This window comes from Dreissena polymorpha, chromosome 5 (genome assembly GCF_020536995.1).
Source record: "Dreissena polymorpha isolate Duluth1 chromosome 5, UMN_Dpol_1.0, whole genome shotgun sequence".
NCBI classification, from domain to species: domain Eukaryota; kingdom Metazoa; phylum Mollusca; class Bivalvia; order Myida; family Dreissenidae; genus Dreissena; species Dreissena polymorpha.
In genome coordinates, this window is record NC_068359.1 from 95,034,050 (window position 1) to 95,056,491 (window position 22,442).

General features: G+C 33.1%; 1 pseudogene; it reads left to right on the plus strand.

Annotated features, from left to right (window-relative positions):
• The first annotated feature begins 215 nt into the window (after window positions 1-215).
• The window catches only part of LOC127831479 (atrial natriuretic peptide receptor 1-like), a 52,768-nt pseudogene continuing 30,541 nt past the window's right edge, over window positions 216-22,442 (plus strand).

Genomic DNA, 22,442 nt, shown 5'->3' on the forward strand with positions numbered 1-22,442 from the left:
CAAATCGTGTTTTATATTTTAAACGAGTGAACAGCTGGCACCAGTTTTGTGATTTACAAAATAAATACTTAGGCAATTCGGATGTCATATAAACATGTATATAACATTATATGATGATTATCGTGGAAATCCTCAGTAAAAAGGTGAACAAATGATATTTTACAGCAAATATGCCGCCGGACTTTTCAGGAAAATTTATGACAAATACCTTAAGTATGATAGTGTACATGTTAAACGTGGCAACTGGAGAGCCGGTTACTCTTGGGTTACTCGTACCGCATGACGGATCAAGGTCATTTGGAACAGAGGTGGAGGCAATAATGGCATGGGCTACTGAAAAGGTAAGGGTGCGTGTGTGTGTACATGTACTTATGTGAACATAATGAAATTGACATAAATATTTGATACAACAGCCATACAGTGGTAAATATGGTATTTGTACATAAACATATTTGTCATCGTAGGACTCAATAAAATATATATTCCATCACATGTACCAGATAAATGTTGCTAAAACGTCTGCTGATGTCACGCAAATATCCCATTCAAATTGGTTACACGATACATTTTAACCGTTGCTAAATAATCATTGAATTGTAACGTTTTGGTAATGGTTGATGTTCTTGGTTATTGTCAGTTTATTCAAGAATAATAAAATAACATAATATAATATATTACTTGCTAGTATTGTCTTAATGTGTTAAATAACGCTAAGTTTAAAAATATTTATTGTGCAGGTAAACTGCATAAAAATACGCGGGTGTTTATCACAATGTACTCCGTCGTCGCCGTTTTTCTGATTCATTGATTCACTTTTAAACGTTTACCAATCTAATCAAGGTCTTAGTCAATATTGTCTTCGTTTTCTGAAACATTAATTACATCCATATTACTTGTCGTCCAACTTAAGGATATAATAATCAAATGTTTGAAGGAGTTTATCGATAATGGTTTTTGAGCAAGTCATTATGACTTATCACACTAAATATGTATGTAGTTATAATACTGTTATATTGTATTTTGTTATACGGATATGTGTAAAGCTTGAACAGCAATTATAAACATCAACTCACTAACGAGCATCACTATATAACTGTAAGTTCTGCATATGTATCCCAAAATCAAAACACTCATAATCAGGCGGTGTTACAAAAGCTACTATTATGTATTTGTGTAGAAAATATTTAAGTGGTCCTTGCACAATGATGCAAGCATTTGAAATCACTAGAATCGATCGTTGAAGACATAGAGACTCTTTTTAAAAAAGGACGAAAAGAATGCGCAAATACGTGTGGATTCTGTTTGATACAAGTAGCAAGGTTTTACAGACCACACTAAAAACAAGATTTAATGATGTTAGCTAATATACAAACCCTACTCACTTGCAAATGAATAGGTTCGTTGGTCCATGTCTTCTTTATACAAAACACACTTACAACTTTAAATATTCTTAATAAGCCCTCAGGCAAATACGACTTCTAAAGCTACATACCAAAGCATGTATTATTAAACTTACAGATATAATTTTTATTAACTTACCTCATACGACTATGTAGACAATTTCAGCGTATATAATATTTATAGATTTTATCACATTAAAATTACACATATAATTTACCCTCATGCAACTCAATCAATCCAAGCAAGTTGAATATATAAAGACTATTAAGTCAATGTTTTTTTGTACATTTAATTATCCGAATAGTTGAAGACAAGCCTTTCAAATACAAAATACACTTATCTGATACAATCAAAACTAAAAGTATTTTAATGTAAAAAATAGCCATAAATATTAAATTAACATTATGGAACATTGCGTAGTTATATTAAAATTGATGTTGATCTTGACCGGTAACGCTTCAAGGAATAGTGCTAAATAATTCCCTGCGAACACAAAAACAAAATGTAACAATATTCATCGATTCAATTTTCATCAGCATTCCATATTGTCCATAAGTTTTTGCTGTATTTTTGTATTTTTCAACATTTTCAATATTCAAAATGTATACCCCTACGTTATACATAATTCTGCATTTATCCCCATCTACATTGTTAATTTAAGTCTATAAACCACTTTGCTTAAACTCTTCTCTCGATACACGTTTTACTAACTGGCATAAGATGACAAACCTCTACTAGCTCTTGTTCTACTTACATGGACTAAAACTCCAATGTTAATTTCGTCAAGTTTTGCTTGTTTCCATGATAAGTTGAACTTCTGCTCAAAACATACAATATGCGTCTATTAATGACAACTTAACCATAAACAAATACCCTTAACATTCTACGTCAATTCGCCTTGAAAAGTAAAAGAAGACTTCACTAAGACTGTTCAAATCCTTCAATTGATCAATCAATCACTTAATTTAAAACATCTCTTTATTCGTGAATATTCGACATTTAAACGGCACAGTGATTTGAAATGTATACATTCAATGCATGTATATTAATTCAAATTTATTAATACATAAATGAGGATGTTGATACATTTTAATGAGTTTACTCGTCTTCTAGTATTTGCTGCATTTAGTCTGCAAACGGCGATGAAAGATGAAAAAGTAGTCCGCTATGTACTAGCAGGAGCAGGAGAAAGGCTACTAAGCCTGAAAATCGGAAGTATATCCGACACCCAGACCTTCCTTCTTTAAAACCATTATGCTGTAGGATTTATACTTTTAACAATCTGTGAACTTGAAAATTTCAACAACAAAAAGACGTATAATAAGTTAAACAAATTAGTAAAGGTGAACATTACTAATAATCTGTATTATATATTTGCATTATCGGAATCATACACTAATCGATGGTACAATTATGTCCACCAGTAAATAGTCTGTAATTTCTATTAAAATTACCAACTTGTATATTGACATTACATGTCAAACTCAAATAAATTGTGCTTAGTTGCCATGGTTGCAATTACGTAACTTGATGTACTACTCCGTCCATCAAGTCGGCTCTGTTAGCATGCATATATCAGGCGATTCAAGGTCAAGGTTTCATCAGATATAAAAACTTAATGCTGTACGTGAGCCTGTATAATTTCATTTCATATGTTAATTTCTAATCGGAATGATATTATTATTATGCTACATGTAATGATGAAACTTATTTATTAAACATTTTAGTATATATATCCAAATGACTTCATAAAATCATTTTTCAATTCAAACACCATCATATAGCGTAAATTTGACTTTAATTCCATTTAACTTCCAAAAGGAAGGATGCATTTAACCACATAAATACTAAAAATCAACGAATACTTCGATAAATTGTTCGTAAAATAAAGTTGTCCAAAAAAGTCAGTGTTCCTTATTGCAAAAGCCAAAAGTTTAACGTAATATGTGCAATTATAACCTAGAATTAACGAGATGCAAAATGCTCGTTATTAGTTTTTCGTTTCACAATATATTCCATGTGAATTTCCCGCGACTATATCCGCACATTTACAAGCAAACTCATGCTTTGCCTCGGGTAGCGTCGGAAGCACGATGAAGTTCTCATTAGATTCGTATGAACGATACGGATAAAATAGTTCTGGATATTATTCTAGCAAGTTCAACCATATTATTACATTGTGATAGTTTTTCGAATGACGTTTAAAATGAAAACATTCTGTTCAGTGAGTGTATGGTCTATATTCGAACAAATGGTTTTACGACATGAATGTTCTTGGTTCCTGCATGTGGTAAAATGGTAATCATTTTACTATTTGTTCACACAAAACGTCAAGATCCGTTGGCCCTTTCGGCTTGAAATCGATCACCATATCTAAACACAATGTTGTAGAGTTACTTTTGTCAAATGTAAAGTCAATCATATAAAGGTATATTAAGCTTTCTTTCTTAATCAATGCATGTTAACATGATGGAAGTAAAGTGTGGGATTTCTTAAAATGTGTTTCATAAACGTATTAATGTTCGTTATAATATGACCTGTTTGATGTCCAATGATTGCATTTCGACAATAACACTTCAAACTTTTTTAACAGAAACGAGCAAGCGATATTGTTTACATATTTTCAGAATGCAATAACAACGTAAAACAGTACATTAACAGTACTTGTGACAACTACATGTAGTGTCATGTTTACTGAAGACATAAATGACAATTTACCGTAATATGTCTGCAGTACAGACACTGTCGGGATAGACAAGGAAGGTTAAAGTAAAAAAACTTAAAAGTCTTATAATGTTTCAAATAGTTGCGTGAGTATGCCTTTGTAACAGAAAAAAATTCGAACATTTTAATCGTAAACGACAAATATTAAAACGCATTCATTTTTTTTGCACGATGATTGGATAACGCTGCGGGTAGAATAAAAAAGGAAAAAATATGTTTACGATGAAGCAGCATTCAGATAAATGGGAAGATGCATTTGATGTTGAATTAAACAAGCAAATGTAAGTATCATGGCATGTTAACTAATTAAAACGCTGATCGTTTTGACAGTGACAATTATTGCATCTAGTATTATTGGAATACTTATTTAACGGCAACACACTTGTTTTAAACAATTGTTTTATAAAGCAAACCATACAATAACGAACAATAACTGACTTGCTAAATATATTTAACGCGTCTTCACGCGAGGCAAATTAATAACCATTTTACAGGCGGCTCGCTGCATGCAAATTTCTGCTTAAGGCGTTCCATCAATGATGTTGCGTGCGAGTATACCCTTAGCGACACTAGGATATAGGAAAACAGTATTTTAACATGTGAGGACCGATCGCTAGCATTATATGAATACATTCTCGGAGTTGAAGCATTGATTTATCTTCAAGGGAAACATGTTTAAAGCTGGTCCTCAGGGACGTTAACGACCATCATGCAACTTTAAACGTTAACTTAAGCTTATTAAGAGGTACTATGGCGGGTTGTTTTCCGGATAATGTTAAATGTCATCAATAAAACATAATGTGATGTTTTCAAGCTATTCTAGTGCTCTAAATGCTATGGCAATGATCGTCACTGTCAATTGTTTATAGATACTGTTATCATGTGATTCCTACGGGCAGCGGTTGTCTTTTTCGCCCTGGCGTTCACTACTTAAATATGACGATACTAGTTTTGTTTTAATTACGATACATAAAATCATGGAAAAGTGCTAAGTATCATTTAATTTAACGTACGTGATATAAACATACACATATAAATGGTAAATATAAAAACATTCGAAATAAGATAACTCAGCTGAAAACGTCTTTTTACTTAAAATGATGTAACCGCTGTACAACTTTCACTAATTCGGATATACATAATTCGTATGTGATATAAACATGTATATATTATTGAGTGACAATGCTCGTGGAATTCCTTCTTAAACAGGTGAAACGAGTGAACAAAATACAGCGAATATGCCGTCGGATGTTTCAGGAAAGTATATGACAAATACGGTTTGTGTTATTGTTTACATTTTAAACGTGGTGTCTGGGGAATCGGTTACTCTCGGCTTATTCGTGCCACTTGATGGATCAAGGTCTTTTGGAAAAGAAGTTGAGGTAACAATGGCGTGGGCTACTGAAAAGGTAATCTTGTGTAAATTGTTTTGGATAAATAAATAAATGTATGTCCAGTGAACTCTCCCATCCTTCTAAATTTGATCAATTTATTTCCAAAATTAGGGATGTCTAGTATATTTATTTCTATATTTAGAATATTTCTTACAGAAATTCCTTAAAGCAAACAGCGCAGACCCTGATGAACCGCCGCATTATCATCTGGGTCTACGCTGTTTCCTGTTTTATATACGCTAGGCATAAATGGGTTAACATTACGTAAATTATTTGAGAAAACATTTATATACTGGTAAAATGGTAGATGAACACGTGCATATTTTACATCGCCAGACTTAGTAAAATGTAGATGTTATCAACTGTACCAGATTCGTATTACGCAAACATTTGCGGGTAGCGTGCAAACGACCTTTTCAACTTCTTTACAAGAGGAATTTGAAGCGTTAACATTTGCATTGCGTTTGGTTATCGGTGATATTCGTGTATATTGTCTTTATCTTTCTAAATGTACGACGCCATCAAAACGTGTTTCTGTATAAGTTAACGGCGTCGAGCATACGCGGGTTTTTATTATAACACACGCAGGAATTGCCGTTATTCTGATGCATAGATTCAGCTTTAACCCATTTATGCCTAGCGTCTAGAAAAAAGGCATGATGCGGCGTCTTATCTGGGTCTGCGCTGTTTGCTTAAAGAAATTTCTGTAACAAATATTCTAAATATAGAAGTAAATATACAAGACATCCCTTATTTTGGAAATAAATTGATCCAATTTAGAAGGATGGGGAGTCTATTAATCATACATGGGTTACAAAGTTGACCAGTTCAATCAACGACTTATCCTCTCTATACAACTTTTGTATAATTGTCATGTTCTAATGTCGTCTAAATTTTATAAAAGAGGTGGATATTAGTGAAAAAACATTGAACACATGTTATTGTTATTACAATAAAACACACTTGTGTTAGTGCTAAATAGAGTCGGTATTTTAGTGAAAACTAAGTTACCGGTACATCCGTACAACTTATCGTCAAATTTTATGTTATGATTATTACATTTTTGAAGACGTTTACCGATTCTGTATTCTTAAGCATTTCAGTATCACTTATCGCACTCATAATGTGTAATAAATAATTGTTAAACTACGTATATTATATTACAAGCTTTTAAAGCAACATCAAATATAAATTCACTAACAAGAATCATTTTATTGCTCCAAGTTTTTCCAACATAATCAGAAACAACAATTACGCATGTTCATCGTCATTATTGACATTTAAGCGTTATTGCACTATAAAACAAACATGCATTTCAAATCACCAGAATAGATCTTTGCAAACATTTTGCACTGCAACAATCGCTTTTCCAATGATGGTGTTACATAAGCGGACTGTGATTAATGAATACACGGAAAATGCATTTGAAACTTACGCAGATGCAGAATTGAACCTATTACAGTATAAGAATGATTCATTTTTGTTTAGCTCGACTATTATATATAAAATATATATAGTGGAGCTATCCTACTCACCCCGGCGTCGGCGTTAGCGTTAGCGTCTGCGTTAGCGTTAGCGTGCAAATGTTAAAGTTTTCGTACTACCCCAATTATTTTCATTGTCCCTTGATATATTGCTTTCATATTTTGCATACGTGTTTACCAACATGACCCAACCTATAAACAAGAGCAGACAAATCTATCAAGCATTTTGTCATAATTATGGCCCCTTTTCCACTTAGAATATGCAGCAAAGGGGAAAAAGGAAGTCCGTTATGTTCGAGCAGGAGCAGGAACAAAGGCTACTATGTTTTAAATAGCACAAGTATATCCAACACTTTATCCGACGATTCAAAGAAATGCCATTCATGTACAAAAAGACCGCGGATACAATCAAAATAAAAGTATTTAGTATTTAATTGTTAAAATGAAAAGCAAACCAGATTTAATTAACACAATCAAACAGTGCGTATTAATATTTAAATTTGTTTTGATCTTTCCCTATTACGCGTTGCAAAATAGTGCTAAACAATTCCATGCGAAAGTATAGTAAACCTTCACAATATTACTATACACATCGATTTAGATTTAAGTTTCATACAGATTCAAGTAGAGCACAAACGGTTTTGTTTTAGTTTGGTATTTTCAACGTTCAAAATGTATACCGACACGTCACACATGAATCAGAGTTTATACCCACCGGCATTTTAATGTTATTCTATAAACAACTCTTTAAACAATTCTTTCGAAACACGTTTTACCAACTGTCATTAAACGTCAAACCTCTACAGGCTAATGCTTTACTCACATGGTTTAAAATTATCATTTTTATTTGTGACAAGCTTTTTCTTCCTTTTTGGCTAGACATAATTAGACAGCCAACAAAGAAAAAACTTGTTCTAACGATGATACCCCAAAGATTCTATGTCAAGTTGGACCCTGGTCTGTGGTAGGATGCTGGTCTAGGAACCGGAAGGTCTCTGGTCCAAAGCCGGCTCAGACCACGGAATGTTCTTAAGCAAAAAATTAATCCCACGCTTGCTTCTCTCCACCCAGAAGTATAAATGGTTACTTGTGAGGGGAAAAAAAGCCAATATGCCGTGGCTGTATACGGCGCCGAAAGTAAAAGGACGACTTATATCCTAGTGATCGGGCGGTAAATGTCAAAGAGATTGAAGATTTGTCTAATATCATAATCAAACAATAAACACATGTATTTACCATTTAATAAGTCTCGAGAGTTAAAATACTTATTCATCAATACGGTTATCAAATCCGTCAATATCTCAACCAAACACTTTTTCTGGTTTCATTCAAACAATATATTTCAGCGCTTTTATTTTGTATTGCAATAAACAATCGTTAACACACACATATAGGATCTGGCACGAGTTGTAATATCATACCATATACTATTAAGCAAGTTCAGGAATTTTTTCTTGCCTTTGGCGAGCTTACTAACAAATTTCCTGGACGAGTTAAATAAAATATGGTATGAAAGGACAACGAGTGTCAGATCTTTTTTATAACATGCTTTAAAATGAGCAAATTAAATAAATATTTACGCAAACATAATGATAAATACCGAATGTTGATTACATTTCGTGACGTCATATGACGTTGCAACGTCATTTCAGCAAAATAACAAAATGCGATTGGTCAATCGAACGAAAATAAGGTCAATGAAAACGCTTAAAAAGTATATTACACATGTGTAAGATAAAATATTCGTAATGGTTATATTACATGGAAAACAGGGTTTCGCATGTGATAAAAATGTTATATATGTTGATGGGACTTAGTTTCAAAATTCCCAGACACTCGCGTCATAAACTGAATGATGCAATCAGTGATTACGTCAGCAGGCAAGGTCGTGTTATTAGGCGATTTGTTTTGTATTTATGAAACATTAAATAGAAACGCTAAATTTAAAATGATCACTTACGATTGTTAGTCTTACCTAAAATTAATTTGAAATGTATACTTATTCACAATTTAGAACAAATAAATGAGGATGTTGATACATTTTTATTAGGTAACTCGTCTTCTAGTCTTAACTAACAAAGTCTTAAAGACGAAGTCTTAATTTCGATCGTGAACCGGAAACGAAAGGTGAAAAAGGAAGTCCGTTATGTTCGAGCAGGAGCAGGAACAAAGGCTACTATGTTTTAAATAGCACAAGTATATCCAACACCCGCAGTGTATTTGAAATCGGAAAAAGGCGACTACATCAAATATGTCAAAAATGATAAACAACTTGTCAAAAATGTGTCAGCAATATCATATCTTTATTTCAATTTTCACTTTTGCTTTAATTTCTTTCTCCGCGGATGTCAGCGGAATCCTTTCTTCTCGGTACAATGTGTAGATGTTCTCGGTGAGTTGGTATAGTAAACGCTCCGCTTACTCAGCTAACTTCCATTGATGCTCTCTCCTTTTGAGTGCCTACCCAATCTTAGTTTGTTCAAAATAATCAGGAGTAATTTCACGAGTCTTAAACAACAAAATACACTCGAACATTTACATGAAAGTACAATTAAAGAAATTCAAACAAGACACAAGGTAACCCGACCAGTCGCTAAAAAGAATATCACATTTACATTTAACTGTTTACTGTTCAGGTTTCAACACTTTTTTACTAAAAAATATTTTTTCAAAATTGCAGTCAAACATGTGTAACACATTGGCTGATTAATTGTCATTTTTATTGATGAAATATCTTATTGGCTGAGGTAAAAGTGAATTTTGATTGATCAACTTTGGTATTGGCCGCATTAAGTCTAAATTGGTTGTGTTAATACCGTTGAATATAGATAAGAACATGTTCCTGTCTGATCTGTCTGTAATATACCAGATAAAGCTTAAAATAACATACAAGCGAGGCTTGCTGCGCCATAATTTTTTTCGTGCCGAGTCTAATTACTTAACGATTAGGCCGTTTTTCACTTTATCATATCACTCCCTCAAATTTATAAGGAATTATTTTGAATTGGAAAACCAAACTGATTTCCTAGAAACACTGATAAACCAAAAACGGACTTAGAATTTTTATAACAACTTATTGATATGTGCAATGCTGTTTGTCTTTACAAAATGTCGTCAAACCTCATCAATAAAAACTCATGTGGAATTTGCAATAAAACCTGGTACTAGACATACTGATGCAATCGACAGGTTCGTTACACACAAGGTTTGTTTCAGGTGCACATTAGTTTATATGAGCCTAAGCGATTGTCGGTTTGACAGGGACATAACTATGTATTCTTTAAAAATAGAAGTTTACTTTATTAAAAACGAAATTGAAGAAAAACAACGTAGAAATAAAAAATTAAATACATGTACACAGATGTGGGTTGAAGTACCAATTAAATGACACACTTGGAGAAAATTTCGTTTTAGTTAAAATATGCCGAATATGTCAAATAATAAATGTGTTCCTTTTTCAAATAAACGCATTTTTATCCGAAACATTGTGGGTGTTTTAGGGCATATAAATATTGTTTGTCTTCAAGTTTGAATCATTTCTCTTGCTACCTTACTTGTGACGATCACTGGGAACATCTACGAATATGGAATTATTTCTAGCAAGACACGGTATAAACCGGGGAATGAAAACAAATGTTAACAAATAAACAAAACCATATATTCTGGCAGCCTTTTCCTTTACAGCAATTTTGCGTACACAAATGTTTATGTTTTCGTAAGGATTTATTGAAACTTGATCGATTGATTGTGAAAAAGTGCAAATGTCACTTTTTTAAACAAGTTAGATAAACATTAAGCATCTGCAAAATTAACTGCTTTATTGCTATGACATTTGGTAACTAGATCAGGGGCGTAGCTAGCCTTTTTTTTGCTGTAAGCCCGAATATGATACATAAAAACGGGGGGTACGGGGGTCCTCCCCCTGAAAATTGTTAAATCCTATAATGCCTGTGGTGAGATTTAAAGCATATCTAGACAAATAATAAGATAAGACTTTGGCCTGTTTTTCTTTGATATTTTACTGTTTTATCTCAATGTCAGAGAACTTAATTTTACTGTATTATCTTTATACCAGAGAACTAAATTTTAAAACAATATGGAACAAATAAACATTTAAAAGTGTAACACTCCACTTATTCACTAGTCAAACCATGGGAATTCTTTCCAATAATACTGTCTGCATGTCTATAACAGCACGTTTTTGTTCGGCATCAAGGGACCGAACCGACACGGATTCAGTTAATGGATCGGGATACGGGGGCAAGTGCTCCATTTTAATTGTCCGCGGTCATAAACATCATTCGGAATGTTTCTTAAAAATCCAACGATAATCGATTACAACTCACTGTAGTGTTGAAAGGGAGATAAGTAGATTTACGTGTAGATCTTTGTAAACTTGTTACAGCAAGTCACGTGAAGAGTAGCGAGCTAGAATCTATGCACATAGAAAGAAGTAGAGTTGATAATTGAAAGATATGTCCTTTGAACAAGACCAGAATCCATTGTCTTAGGACTATGCTAATGTGAAATGCAGATTTCTAACACCTCAACCCCTCAGGGTCAACAATTTAATGTGTTTTTTGAAGCTGAAGCATTTTTATTTTTTTTTCATGTTTCAAAAAAAATTGTTGGCCCGGGCCTGCTGTGCCTAATAGCAGCTACGCCCCTCTAGATATATTTTCCACATGTGTATAGTGAGTGAACATAATACATGATTGTACTTCATATTTCGCATTTAAGTATTCAAATAAACATCGATAGACAGGTATAACCTTACTTATTCAATATGCGAACTAATCGACCATGAAAATCTTTTGCAAGCTATTCCGTACATAAAAAGTATGAACGCTTTTAAGAACAGGCAACACTACATTATCGAAACTTTCATAATTTTTTTTAACTTCTTCCAATATACATTATTAGGTTTAAAATAAACACACATATGGAATATATAACCTTAGTGGCTTTTGATAGTTACACTGTCGATCATTACGACTGGCACATTATAACGCCCATACTGTTCATAACGTGAACATATCAACAACACAATTTTATTCTTTTTATATGTCGCTCCTTAATAACGCTATCGCGCTAGGTATGCCAAATTAAAAAAAAAACAGTGTTTATTGTGAATGTAATTCTATCAATATGATAAATCGTGAAAATGTCACTATTGCGTCAGTTAGTTTTAGGTGTATTTTTATTATTTGAATTAAAATAGTGAATGTGCTGTAGCGTTTGATTTGATATCTTTATTACAACTATGTGATGTTAAAATATAACTGAGTATGTTATTGTATTGATTGCTTGAAAATAACATCTCTAAAATCTCAGCATTAATATTAAAGCTACGTAAAATTACTCAATGTGATTCTCTTGTTAGGCTAAGTTTCTATGTCGAGTAATTTATATTAGGATTTGAAGCGATTGTCATGGGAATGTACTATCATTTTATAAGTGCATGAAAAATAAATACGTAATCCAACTTATGAATGCCCTTTATACGCAGTTCTTTGCTAAGTATGGTTAACATGATGAAAATAGTCTATGTGGGCAGATAAAACGTTCAATCATAAATTGTATAATTTGATATTTGTGTAGAAATTATTGTTCCAGCTATTGCAAAACAGATTAATTATGATTAAGCTTTAAAAACTATTGAAGATTAAGCATGATTACGACTGTGAAAGTATGCACTTTTATTTAAGGAAGAAAGCATTCACATTAATAGATGGTATGCGTACTAATTCGTTAAGGGAATTATGAGAACCAAGTTTCGAATTGATATGCAAATTCAATGAACCTCAGGTTCGGTTCCAGTGAACAAACACACATTTTCACCAAATAACATATCATAACTTATTGGTATTCGTGAATTTGAATATATTGTTGTTTGTGAGTATTCCTATTCATAATTATTACATAGAGAAGTCCCAATAAAGTGTATTGAATGCATCAACGAGATATATCCTGATATAAATTTTACTATTGTATTTCATTTAAAAACTTACGGGTACAATATATCTAAAACATAAAAATAGAATGCATCTTTTAAAATAAAACTCGATTATCCATATGTGTTGAGTAATTATCGGAATTTTGAATTTAAAGGGTGTAAATAATTGACATGTGGTATGCTTAAAAAGCATTGTGAAGTATAATTTGTATGTATTTCAAATTCAGTTATTGTCATTATATTAGAACCGCGGTATTGTTTAAAGCAATTTGATAGAAATTAACATTTAAAGTTTGCACTTTTTGAGTCTCGCTCTGGAAAAAAGGGTTTAATGCATGTGCGTTTATTGTCTTCCAACATTAGTCAGTGCAGTCCGCACAGGGTAATCAGGCACGAAACTTTCCGCCTAAACTGGATTTTGCCAAGAAGATACTTTCTTTAAATGAAAAATATCATAAAAGTGGTAAGTGTCGCCCCTAATCCTTTGCGGACTGCCCTGGCTTATATTGGAAGACAATTAACGCACATGCATTAAACCCTCTTTCCACAGAGCACAGCCCATTTGTGTAAATTAAAACCCAGGATATATTGTACATGTACATGTCTCTTCTCATTTGTTTTTTTGTATGGAAGCAGAATTTTTACATTTTGAGGCATAAATGGCCAGACTACGTATTCCTCAAAACACTCGAGAAGGTATATGTTTTTACCTGACACATACACAAGTTTAAGCTTATGAAGCATGCATTTATTTCAAATGAATTTAAATTGCCGTTTTAATATTTTTTATATGATTTTAATATTTATAGAAGTACAAGTACAGTATAGTCACGTACAAACAATTTTCAATTGCAAAGATTTGTTGGATACTTAAACATTGTTTTGTATTTGAAGTATTCAAAAGTATGCTTAAATCAGTTATTTAAAGGCAAGCTATGGTGGCATTTAACAATTTACTATTGTATGTATATGTTCGCATGAATTACTAAGTTGTAGGCATGATCTAAAAAAGTTCTGAATACAAAAACACTTAACGTTGAGCATGAGATAATATGTCATTAATAATATATGCCAATACTAAAATGGCTACTTAAGCTATATGTTATATTATACGAAATATTTTACTGCCATTGATAGGCAATTTTACACGAATATTCATTATCCGCGTACAATTGAATATGTTGGCGAAATAGTTTGCTTAAAGCCAGTGTTCTTGCCCAAAAAAGAGTTTACGGAATGTTTAAGTTAAAATTGGCAGAGTATTTAAATATATATTTTATATTTGAATTTATAACATGACCTACGCCCCATGAGTGAAATAACGTAATGCTCAATTTTGTTTATTACACGGGTGTTATTACAATAGTTATATAACTATGAAATGACGTCATTTTTACCAAATGACGTCATTATCCCTGCGAATTTCTTCAGTTAAACTCTTTTACAATGTGAATATTAAAAAGTTGAAAAGAGCATAAAATAAAAAGAAAATTTGTTGGTCATGTTATAAATAGAATCTTAGATTCGTGGTCATTTTGTATTGAACTTATTAAATTCGTCGTTTAGATGACTTGTTTAATTAATTCAATACAAAACGACCACTCATGCAAGATCCTATATATTAGGCAAACATAAATTATGCTTCGTTTCATTGTCTTGCTCGAAAATTTGTGACAGTGTTAAGTTACCTTAACTTGTTCCTATGATCTCTACACTACATTACAATATGTGTCATATTCTGAGAAAAAAGCTAAATGCATGTGCGTTAAGTGTCGTCCCAGATTGGCCTGTGCAGTCCGCACAGGCTTATCAGGGACGACACTTTCCGCTTTAACTAGATTTTCGGTAAAAAGGGACTTTCTTTAAAAGAAAAATACCATTAAAGCGGAAAGTGTCGTCCCTGATTAGCCTGTGCGGACTGCACAAGCTTATCTGAGACGACACTTTACGCACATGCATTAAGCTCAGTTTTCTCAGAAAGCGACTCATATAATAAAATAGAAAGAAACAAGGAACACTCAGGGCAGAACTAGTTGCATTGACAATACAAAATGGAAAGAAACTAAAAATCGGAAATAAAATTAAAAGAGATATGTTTTTATAACATGCTCTTAATCTGAAGATAATCAACAACACTAAAAATACTTACCGTAACCGTTATAATTTCCAGTAAAAATTGTAACTTCTACAAGTAATTTTGCATGCTAATGGACTTTTCTAAATATGAAGTAAAAAGGCTCTTTATTATATAAAAATAGGTCATGTATATGCAACGGTACTACGTGTAATTAACGATACAACATCGATCTAAGGCACCGGTATCAGAGCGTTTTTAGTTATATTTAGATATTTTAAATGACAATAAGAAAATAGTTTTATTATCATATGTTTGAATTGTTAGAGTAAGACGTAAGTAATGTTATTGATAGCCGGCTGACAGACAAGTCATGACTAGATTATGAAAAAGAGAATTATATCGTCTGAAAATAGGCGTTACACATTTGGATTTATGTTTATTAAAAAGAAGATAGGAGGCACACAAACGGCAACCAATGTTACAATTATTTACACCAATGAATAGTCTGTAATTAGTATCGGATTTACGTTCTTGTTTATTGACGTCACGTGTCAAAATCGAATAAATTGTGGTAAGTTGCAATTAGGTTTCTCGATTAAGTCTCTTCATTAGGTTGGTACTGTTTGAAAACCTGTATCGACTGATTCAAATCAAAGATCAGAGATAAAGAACTAAATAATGTACATAAACCTAAACAATATCAAACTATCATTTATAATCAAATGATATTGACTGCGCCGTTAAGAAAGGGTTTAATGCATGTGCGCACAGGCTAATCAGGGACGACACTTTCCGCTTTTATAACATTTTTCGGTTCATTACAGTCTCTTCTTAGCAAAAATCAAGTTAAGGCGGAAAGTGTCGTGACATGCATTAAATCCCCTTTTCACAGAGCACGGCTCATAAACAATCTGTTTGGTATGTTATGTTATCACCGCCTTAAAAAGGTGCGTGAAAGGCGTTGAATGTAAACAGTTAAAATTGCTCAAAACCGCACACTTGGTCTAATGATATAACATATTTCCGTTCCGTATATAAACAAATAACCGCATACATGTGTCATTCTCTAAGATAATCATTAAGAATTATAATGTTCCCTTAAATTATATCTAACTACCTAATGGAAGGATACATTAACATATTTGCAGCTGTTTGAAGCACAATCAAATGAAACATAAAACAGAACACATTACATGCTGTATTTGATCGCAAATTTATAAAAGCGAAATGGAATCATAAAGCTTAATATTCAGATTATCGTCGAGGAATATCAAACGTTTTACGCTGTGATCGTAAGGAGATTAAGTGACTTTTGATAAAGCGGTGTATGATTAGGAATGAATAAAAGGCACTCACATACCGGAAAAAAAATGCAAACAAGAAAGCCGCTTTAAGTGGTTATTTTCAAAAGTGTATATATTGGTCTGTAAAAAAGTTATTACTTCCTCGGGGGTCGATTTGCAAGAAATTAAACTTCATCAAGCGTTGGCAATTTTCGTCAAGTATAACTAATATACAGTGTTATCATATATTCCCAACCTTTGAACCGCGAATGCGAAAACGAATAATACGAAAACGTATGTTATTGAATACCGTTTGGCTTAGAAGGTAGAGGACTGGACTTCAAGATCTGAAGTCGTGGGTTTGATCCCTGGCCAAGCTACATAAGTTGTTTTGGGATTGGCAACGAAAGCCTTTTTTTTAAAGACATAACTCAAATATCTACCTATGACTAAAGTAGGACAGTCGTTCGTTGCATGCATACGTATAAGCCTTTGGTTCTGGTATACCAGCTATCTCAAGATTATTGGAATATTGACTTACAGACCACAAAGGTATAATTGTAAAAAAGCAAAGAAAATCAAATAACTAAACAAACAGAAGTATACCAATACGAATATATCAACAATTTAAACATTTAAAATTAAAATAAGAGAATATACAGAGCTTACGATTAGCTCTCGCTGTTAAATGTGTATATTGAAACCTCCAGTTCAGGCCTTCCAATATTTAACTTTCATGGACATGCATATTGAAATCTCCATAGTGAAACCTCCATATTGAAACCTCCAGTCCTGGCCTTCCAATATTTCACTTTCATGGACATGCATATTGAAATCTCCTTAGTGAAACCTCCAGTCCAGGCCTTCCAATATTTCACTTTCATGGACATGCATATTGGAACCTCTATATTGAAACCTCCAGTCCAGGCCTTCCAATATTTCACTTTTAAATTCATGGACATAAATATGGAAACCTCTGTATTTAAACCTCCAGTCCAGGCCTTCCAATATTTCACTTTCATGGACATTCATATTAAAACCTCCATATTTAAACCTCCAGTCCAGGCTGTACACTATTTCACTTTCATGGACATGCATATTGAAACCTCCACTTAGCGCCATCCAATATTTCCCCTTCATTGGTGCGTATATTGCGATCTAAAGTCCGGGCCGTCCAATATTTCACTTTTCTTAACATGCATATTCAAACCTCCACTTCTGGCTGTCCAATATTTCACTTTTCTGGACATGCATATCAAATCCTCCAGTTAGGGCCGTCCAATATATCACATTCATTGACGCGCATATTGAAACCTCCAGTCAATGCAATCCAATAATGTTCTTTCCTGAACATATATATTGAAACCTTAAGTCAAGGCAGTCAAATAATGTTCTTTCCTGGACCTTTATATTGAAACTTTAAGTCCAGGCCGTCCAATAATGTTCTTTCCTGGACATATATATTGAAACCTTAAGTCCAGGCCGTCCAATAATGTTCTTTCCTGGACATATATATTGAAACTTTAAGTCCAGGCCGTATTATAATGTTCCTTCGTGGACATATATATTGAAACCTTAATTCCAGGCCGTCCGTTATTTCACCTTCATTGAGACGCAGTTTGGAGATTCCAGTAGAGGCCGTTCAATATTTTACTTTTCTTGACATAATATTGAAACGTCAATATTTCGCTTTCTAGGACACGCATAGTATATCCTCCAGTCAAGTCCGTCTAATATGCATATTTAAATGACACGAATATTGAAACGTTCAGTCCAGGCTGTCAAATATTTCACTTTCATGGACATGCGTATTGAAATCACGTGTTAAGGCCGTCCAATATTTCATTTTCATGGATATTCATATTGAAACCAACCTCCAGTTAAGGCCGTCCAACACGCATATTGACATCTCCAGTCCAGTCCGTCCAAAACACCACTTTCATTGACGCGCATATTGACACCTCCAGCCCAGGCCGTCCAACTATTTCACTTTCCTACACATGCTCATTGATGTTTCAATAATTCACTTTCCTAGACATCCATATTCAAACCTCGTGCTAATGCTATCAAATATTTCACTTTCATTGACATTCATATTGAAACCTCCAGTTCAGGCGGTCCAATTTTATAATTTTCATGGACTAAAAATGTTGAGCATACAAAGCATATTTTACACACTTCAAATTAGACACCCTGCCGAAACCTCTAAAGCTTTTAAGTGCAACCTATCCAACACAAATCTATGTGATATGTGAAGTGAACATATTGAAACAATAGAACACCTTTTCTGAGAGTGTAAACATATTCAATCTCTATAGAGTCAATAGACAACCTTCTAGAGAAACACACATTTAATGTTAAACTATCTCTCTTAGACATAAGTTTAGAGGTTAACACCTTCAAATTACAAGAGGTTAATAACGCTGTGAATTACATTATTATATTAATGAAATATTTCACATTCAGTCTGAAATACAGAAAACAAACACCTACATTGAACTGTTTTATCAATTATTTAAAATTTAAGATTCAAATTGAAAAAGAAATGGCCATCAACAATTATCCACTTCATATATTTGAACATAAATGGAAACACATTAAACTTTCATAAACAAGTCTAGTTTTGCTTTCTACCCATTTTTTGCAACTCGTCTTTACTCATAATTATTTTGTTGGTTTCACAATCACAAACAACAAAAGAACAAATACATATTTACTTTTTTTTCAAAAGGAAACCACAAGGTCAAAAATGATATATCAGCATATATTGTATATAATGTTTGAACATTATTGCTGCTATGTTGTATCACTTTGTGTTATGATCATATACATGTATACATCGTACGTTTTATATTGAATAAAAAAAGAAGAAAACAAGAGTGTTTGTAAGAAACACAATGCCCCCTTCTGCGCCGCTTTGAAGCCATATATTTGACTTTTGACCGTGAAGGATGACCTAGACCTTTCACCACTCAAAATGTGCAGCTTCATGAGATACACATGCATGGCAAATATCAAGTTGATATCTGAAGCGACACAGAAGTTATGAGCATTTTTCGAAACCTATACGCGAAACCTAAACGCAAAGTGTGACGGAAGGACAGACGGACAGACAGACAGACAGACAGACATACAGACAGACGGATAGACGGACGGACGGTCCGATCACTATATGCCCTCCTTCGGGGGCATAAAAAAACATACCCTTGAACTAACAAGTTTCTTGTACATCTGTTAATGCAAACCCAAAAATCGAGATTATATAAAGAAGTTCTTTATTATTTAAATAATACATGCGACTGGGAACACATATAACAGATAAATCTTCCACAAAGATTTTCCTTGTGGTTGAAGTGGTAAAGCACACGCGTAGGAAATAACCGGAACAACATGTTCACTTCATAGCATATATTTAATGTGAAACCGTCACTGTGATGGTACTTATTTTATGTGCAAGTTGAACTTGTTAAATACGTGTTGATTACTAACATATGTATTTTAAACAATACGGCTTACTTGTACATTTATACGTCGAGCGGATTTTCTTTTTATTCATTTTTAAAGCCGATTAATTGGCACCATATCAGTTCTGTAATGCGATAATAAGTTGAACATACTGCACGGCAGATAATATGTGTTAAGCTAAAAATAATACGTCAAGAAAAGAAATCATAAGCCCATGTTCGATAAACGGAAAAGGTGGGTGTTGTTTTGGTGTTTTTGTCTATTTCAAAATGTAGATTGTCTGCACCTAGCGCGCCCCAAAGACAATTTATAAGATACAATTGCAGATGGGTCATCCCTATAGATGCCTTTGTCGGATTTGAATTTTCAGAGGGGGTAATCACGTGATAGTCAAGATGGCGACGTCCATGCCGAGACAGTTATTTTTCATCGTTGTATACCCTTTACTAATTATGTTATTTTTTGCATGACGCTCACTTTCCAGCCATATTAGAAAAAAAGGAATAAGCGTTAATTTCGTATTTGACTTCGCTTTATATCTCGACTTTACTCCCCGCACATTTTCTTAGTGGAGCCCGAATTAGGTCATCTCGCTCAGAAATATCGCAACGAGTAAAGTCGAGATATAGAACGAATATTACTATGAAATAAACGCCAGTAACTTTCTTGCTAATATTGCAGGAAAATGAGCGGATTAAAAAAAATATACAAGAATTAAAGGGTATTTAACGGCGAAAAATACCTGCGTTGGCATGGACGTCGCCATCTTGATAATCACGTGTTTATCCCCTCTGAATGTTGTGTGTGCCAAAGTTATCCGCTTCGTTAAACGATTTGATTCAAACTTCGTCGCTGACAACGAAAAAACAAACAATGAAAACAAATGCACACATGTCTGCGATTTACAAATAACAGATGCCATTCATATAATCAAAGTAAGCTGGTAATGTAGATATCGGTTTGCTAAAATATGTTGTGCTTTAAGGCAATCGTTGACGTGGTGTAAAGAGTATGCGTTAAAAAATGCTAGCTAGTCCATAAATATTTAAAGGGTGCAGGATCACGTGACTTTGTGGAAACCGGTAAGTGCTGATTTTTTTCGAATTACTTTTTAAAGCATAAGAATTTCAACAAGTGTATAAAATACAGATGCTGCTTATGGCAATGTAAAATGCACCATAATTACTTTATTTAATAAGAATGTGTTCTTGTTCACAAATTATATGTGTACTGCAGTCATTTATACGGTTATGCTTCACGCAAAGTGAAATTTTCTCCCCGATTTCAGACGTATTGAAGGATTTATTCTTATACCTTAAGATATCAACACAAACTGCAAGAAAAACGTTTATGCACTAAAGATTTTTGCAAATAAATTTCTTAAACTTGAGATATTTATATGTTATAATGATAACTGTGTTAGCGAAGAACTACCTCTGTTGACTTTGATGAATATCAAATGGTGTGTGCAAAGAATATAGTGTACACTACGCAAAGCAGTGTTCCGACATGAGCAAAATAAATTCAAGAAAAATAACACTTCAGACGAATCCCTTGTATTGACCACTACATTCGATCCTCTGGTAAAGTAGTCGAGGCAAAATGCTAATGACAATAACAACGCACGGCAATATAAACACAGGCTATCATTGTATCGCTATTTAATTTAATTGCATTGATACTAATTACCTTTGGATGTTACGTTATACATACAAAGTGATAAAAACGTATACTATGTAAGGACAGAAATAATGTTCGTTTGCTTGGAGTACTGGAAGTTCAACATTCGTGTTTTCAATTATTTACCTCATGTTTTACGTTTATGTTCATTAGCGGTTCCTTATAACCCATATGAAATTAATTCAGTGCCTCAGTTCTGTTATGTGACACTACGTCATAGACCATAATTAGTTTAGGAGATGATGATTGATGATATTTGGTTACTACACAATATGTTTTAATTATAGTTGGTTACTTCATATTAGGTTATCATGTAGCATAACCTACATAAAGGCTGCATGTAACAATACAATTAATGTTATAGAGTATAGAATATGGTCGGATCACGCAAATTTGATTATTTTGTGTCCAACGTCTAACAAAAAAAATGAATATGATCATTAATGCCTCCCAGATTTATCAGAAGTGACACGAAACAAACATATGTTAATGCCTATATATTATACAAGGACATTTGTTCGTATGAATTTTAGATATAAATATCGGTTCATTGACATTTTACATGTTTTTACAACAACGGAGGTATGTATAGTATAACTACGATTTCTAATATTGTTTAAGAACACTTTATTTTGAAAACATAGATTCATTGTTATATGTTTTGTAGAAATCAATACTTATATTTATTACTGTGTTTGCGAAATGTTTCTTAAAATACATTATAATAAAGGGCAAAATGATAATACATCGAACACGCTGGCATGCTAACGTCCAGTAAAGCTATCACATGTAAACTTAAGTTTGCCCACCTATGTCATAAAATCTCTCATATCAAAACGCTGGAAGTAAAAGCAACTGGGATTCACTATTTTTTTATAAGAATGAAATACTTTGTTTAATAATGTGCATATTTTTTCTCAATATAATAATTAGAGTTTAATTTATTTTCACAAATAGAAATCGTCATTTCGTTCGCTT